Source organism: Diadema setosum, chromosome 16, assembly GCF_964275005.1.
Source record: "Diadema setosum chromosome 16, eeDiaSeto1, whole genome shotgun sequence".
Classification (NCBI taxonomy): domain Eukaryota; kingdom Metazoa; phylum Echinodermata; class Echinoidea; order Diadematoida; family Diadematidae; genus Diadema; species Diadema setosum.
Window position 1 is genome coordinate 20,526,282 of NC_092700.1, and position 6,085 is coordinate 20,532,366.

Sequence of the window (6,085 nt, forward strand, 5' to 3'; positions counted from 1 at the left end):
TATTATCGGAAGCAGAAAAAAAAAAGTCAGCTTCAAAGGGATTTTCTTCTTGATTACTGAACTGACGTGTAACACCATAATTATCAGGGTAAAATGCTGGAGTAAAAACCGATGGTTGAAAATGCAATAAACAGGAGAAAATACACATAACTATTTGAAGTTCAAGATCATCTTTTGTTTCTTGATCCATGAATTTATTGTGATGCATTCTTTATGATTTCCTGATAATGTTCCAGTGATGTAAATATATATAAACCCTTCAAAAAAAAGTTTGGAAATCTGAGTTTCATCAATCATTTCTCATCTTTCCGTAGAAATGATTTATTTGTGCTTAGTACCACAAAAAGATTGTTTAATTTTCTTTATAATGATACCATACTTGTTATGATTATCGTATACATGGAGGTGCAGTACTTGCAAATATGAGGTAAAGTCAGAATTGAAAAGCTGCAAAATGACCCAATTTTTGACGTCCGTAATGCAGTTTCCTCGTGATGAGTGAGTTCCCCATTCATTCCTTGGTGTTCATTTACTGTAACTTCAGCATTTTTATGGAGTAAAACATGTATGCGTTCAACCAAACAGATAAACACACACACACACACACACACACACACACACACACACACACACACACACACACTCACACACACACAACATTACACACACACACACACACACACACACAAACGATCATGACTCACACCATTTCATCTCACAGAACCTCGCCACATTAACCGTAACAAAGACATAAAGAGGTGAAATGGCATGGTTTTGATTTTATCGGAATTTTATCTTTATTTTGTCTTCATTTTGTAGTTATTTTGTGCTTACTTTATGTTATCTTTGTCCTCAATGAACATGATCGGGGCTCAGCCAAGTGCTTGCACCACCGCCCCCCTGGCACCGTGTCCTCATGTTGTTGATTGGCGTCAACCAGTATCTGACGGAGTCCTGCCTATATGTTGTTGCATTTGTGACCCTCTTCTCCACAGCTCGGCCAAGTTGATCCTAAAAATGTTGTATGGGGTTGAGGGCGGGGCTGCATGCAGGCCAGTCCACTCTAATGATGCCCTCTCTCTCTTTCTCTCTCTCGAGAAAGTTGCGCTCATGTCTCACTCTATGTGGTTTTGCGTTGTCATCTTTTTGAAGCATCTCAGCTTAAAATTGCCCTATGGCGCGGGGTTTTTGAACATTGCTTAGAAGTGGCATGGTGTACAACCATAAAACTTGATGAGCTATCAAAATTACCTGGCATGCCACCACTGAAAACCTGAATGTGAAGTCATGTCTATTGAAATTTGCCTTCATGGCTAACCAGTTGAGAACAAAATACATAACACAAAAGAACATGTTCTTTATCTACTCTTCACGACCATTCTCATTCATAAGGACAGTTCTTGTTCGTTTTGCAACTTTTCAATGCAGACCTTATCAGACACTTTTGAGTACAGTTCCTTACCTGATAGCATAATCATAATGAGTAGGATATCATTTTAACAGAAATTTAATACTCTTTCCATTGATATCAAGCATGTATTGTAAAGTGCTTACAAACTGGAGAAATTAACAACTGAAGTCAGATTTCCAAACTTTTTTGAAGGGTTAATATATACATGTATATGTATATATATATATATATATATATATATATATATATATATATATATATGTATATATACATATATATATATATATATATATATATATATATACATGTATTTTATATATTTACGACGAACAAGCATGACGAGTGATTGTTAACATTTCAGTCGAAATGGCGACGCTCATTAACTATAACCGTCATATTTATTCTGGTTCTTTCTGGAACTAGGATAGCTTGGATTTCAGAAAGTCGACGGACAACAATTCCATAGTTTTCTTAACAATTAATTGGATAGAAAGGTGCATATTTGCTTATAGAGGAAAATTTTGAAAGCATCACATTGCTGCTGCAAGTCAAAATTACCATGCATGTGATTCAGATCATTCAATGTATTTTCGACCTATACTAGGCTATCCTACTACTCGGAGTTGTTAGGAAGGAATAACACTTTGCATCAGGTCTACTCTTCTACTATTCGTTATTCAGCTATCCAGGCCTATAACATAGTTATAACAACTTTCTTCCTTTTCTACAAAATAAATGTAATACGCACATGCGACCGATAAGTTGGGCGAGTCACAATGCAATGAAACGATGGATAGTTCTTTCGTCACTTTACTCCTAAAAAATAAGTGATTGATGAAATTGTCAAACTCATGCTGACTTGTACGCGCGAATTTTGTGCAAATGCGCAAATTACATGAACCACTGTCCAAAAATTGTAAATAACGTAAAAATTCATAATTTCAATATAAAGAAAGGGATATCTTCTTTAGTCACTAATGACTATCTCTCAAGGGAGCAAATGCAATCGTTCCGTGCTCTTACTAATACTATGACGGTCTGTCAAATAATTTAGCCAGGTTATCATATGGTGCGTATTTTATGAGTGCTAATGAAATGAGTCATTATGTAGTAAATGTAAAATCACACTTGCCTATGTAGCCCAGTCTTCATCAGTGCGCATTAATCTCATGATATCTATTGTTGGGATGTACCAAAGCCAGTTAAATGACTGGGAATAAGCTCTCCCCTCCTTCAGAAATGAAACTTCTTCAGAGATTCATCAATCACAGCAATTAGAATTTAATTTTGATATTTGAAACTAAATCAACGAAGTGGCAATATCTGTTAATCATGAAGATTGCCGTGAGAAAAAAAAAAGTTTGCAATTAAATTGTACTCAACCAATGTTAATTACACCGAAGATTGAAATCAAATTGCTCGAAACTATTTTACATACATGTACATATAATAGAGGAGAAGTCCATTAGAGGTATTATAGACCTTCTTGAAAATGTTTTGATAAAATTTTCTAGTGTCAAGAACAGATACAAGCACAATCATCAATTTTGTTCAGACTTTTTTATGGTATCATTTATAGTATTAAGAGGTATCTCAGAACATGTGCAGTAGAAAAGATAATGACAAAAGAAAAATGGAAATGTTAAAAAAAATACGAGGAGAAGCAGAGGAGTACATCTTCTCAAATAGTTTTCTTAACATGATAACGAGAATCATCATTCCAAGTTCACAAGTCCAATTATGATTAGAATAATACTAAAGGTAGCGTTGGAAGTTTCACAGAAAATTGACATCCCAACCTGTCCTTCCAAATTTGTTGTATTTTTTTTTTTTTTATCAAATGAAACAATGTACCATTGAGTGAGTTGCATGCTTGTCATCAGCTTACCGGGGAGTTGTAGAAACACAGCAGATAACTTGAGGAGAAGGGGCTATACGAAGATAAATCGCCCCCCCCCCATATATATATATGAAGAGTTTGTTTGCAAAAACCGGTAAGTCCATATTTGCCAAATGGAGATATTTGCGATTAAAGGTCAAGAAAAATAAGGAAAATAATAAGAAAATTTTTGCTTCTTTTGACCATAAGTTCAAAAATATACCTTTATATGTAGTGACAAATATATCATTTAAAAGGTATTATTTTGTACTTTATGACAGAGATCGTACTTCAAAATCTTCAAAAATGGACTTATCGGTTTTTGCAAACAAACCCTTCATATATATATATATATAATATATATATGTATATGATGAGCCGATCACATCAACACCCATCCTTCTTTTATGTGTTGGGATTATTAATACTTGTACTTGAAAACATGTCCGAATGTATATTGGTATTTAAATATCTTTGTTATCTGATGTGACGTTCAATGGTTAGTACTACCATGACTACAATCAAGTGGAACATGAGGTGGGAGAGCAGCCATAAGTCATAGAGTTTCTAGCTTCTCATACAGGTTATGGGATGATACCACCCGGTTTGCACGACAATACTTGAATATTCAACAATAAGTAAACCAACTGAACGTTAAGTAAACCAACCACTCCATTATGCTGATCTGAAGTTAGTATACATCCGGGTGAAAACTTATTGCTAAGCCTATACATTCTGTACTATTCACTGAGAGCAATGCTAAACTTGCAAGGAAGTTTATAATCAGAGGAAATTTCTGATACTTACCTGCCAGGTGAGAATAAGTCTACATCTATTCAGAATCTCAATGGTAGCATGCATATATGGAAAAACTCACAGTAGGCCTATATGTGAGAGACATAGGCACGGACACAGAAACAAACAAAGACAGATCAGACACACACAAGATGTGAGTGGGAATCAATGTAATATTCTTTCCAACTCATTCACAAATTGCACTCCATCGACATTATTCAGTTATTTAGTATCCTATGTAGTAAGCAGGAGATCGTTGGTTCGTGTCAAACCAGAGTATGTATATTTATGTATATATATATATATATATATATATATATATATATATATATACATATGATTAAAAAAAAATGACATTAAAACGCTTTATCCTGACGAGGGAACTTAAGAGCATGCTGTAGAATCAAGACCCGAACAGATTAGTCATCGCATTCTTCTACAGCGACCAGGATGCGATGTGGTGTTAGATAAAAGTCCGGGTTTTTTTTTTTGTTGTTGTTTTTTTTTTTTTTTTTTTTTTTTTTTTTTTTTTTTTTAAGAAGATGTATGGTACACAAGGCCAGGAAACACGTCTGCTCCTGGTAGGAAGGATTTCAAAACTAACCTGCTTTCCCGGTAGTCACTGATCGATAACGAACAGAAGTGAATGTGAATAAAACCTAAAAATGACATTAAAACGCTTTATCATAACGAGTAAAGTGCTTGGTAAAGGAACAAGACATATAAATTATTATAAAAATATTCGGTTAGATTGTTCACTATTAAGTCATTTACACACACAAAAAAAAATCGACGGGAGAATTCATAAACTGAACGTTATCATTTACAGACAGAAATTTGAAGTTCCCAGGAATAATGAGGTTCAGTTCAATCCTTCCTTTGACCAAAGCAAGCTTTTTCAGCTGGTAATATAAAACACAATTTTCTTTTTTTGTTCATCCTTCCATAAACTGCCTTTAAGATGTTAGTTTAAGGGTCATTTACGATCACATCAATTTTTTTCTTATATTAACAACTTAAACATTGTAAGGTGACAAGGAACTAAATTAATTAAAAGTCTAAATGACCAATCATGAGCACAGACAAGGGGTAACTGCATTAATCAAAATGATTGCGAGAAGGCGTTGACATCTTATTCTCGCTCTTTAATCCAACGAATCATATGCATTCTTCCATGTTTTCTATAGTTTTTTTTTTCTTACTGCTTTACTGAAGCCACACGGAGTTAGATAGAAATTGGAATATCAATCGTGGACCGACACATAGTATCACACAACTGAACACAACTTAGGGACTGTCAAGTAGATGTGCGCGCAAGCTCGGTCGCCTTTCCTCCTGTTACTAGTGATACCAACTTCAATGACATGAACTTTTCCACAGAGCATTGGAGGACTTCACTTTGATCGTCACTCAAATCAAATTTAGGATCTGGCGTATACTTAAACTTTTTATACCAATTTTGCATATTGATTTAGAGGGGACATTCCTCATCGTGTTGGAGAAACTCTATGATTCTGGGCTATTAAAAAGAGGGACTGCCACATAAGTCATTTTTCGGCATTAACCAAAGAATAAGCATGTCTTTTGTCGCCTTGTTGATTGTTTGTTTCTTCCTCTACCAGCCGTTGCTCATTTCCTCAACTCCTGAAAGCAACATGACGTGTGCGTATCTTGATTCTTTTTATAAATTCTTTCCGTTAAAGGATGTTCTCGTAGATTATTCATGCTTGTTAACCGCCTTATTTGCTTAGAAACGCATATATTTGCAATGATCGAAATAAAAATCACGTTACGGTGTGTTTTCTTGTTTATGAATTGTTTTGACACTGTTTCATCTTACACTTCAACGTTCAAATCATTTGACTGGATATGATCATTTGTTTGATGTGCTTGTACCTCTTTAATACATTTGAATGTGGCACAGAAATTAAACCAAGAAATGGTGCAAGTATCAATCACTTCTGTCCTTCACAACGATTGCAAATTGCAAAACGCAAACG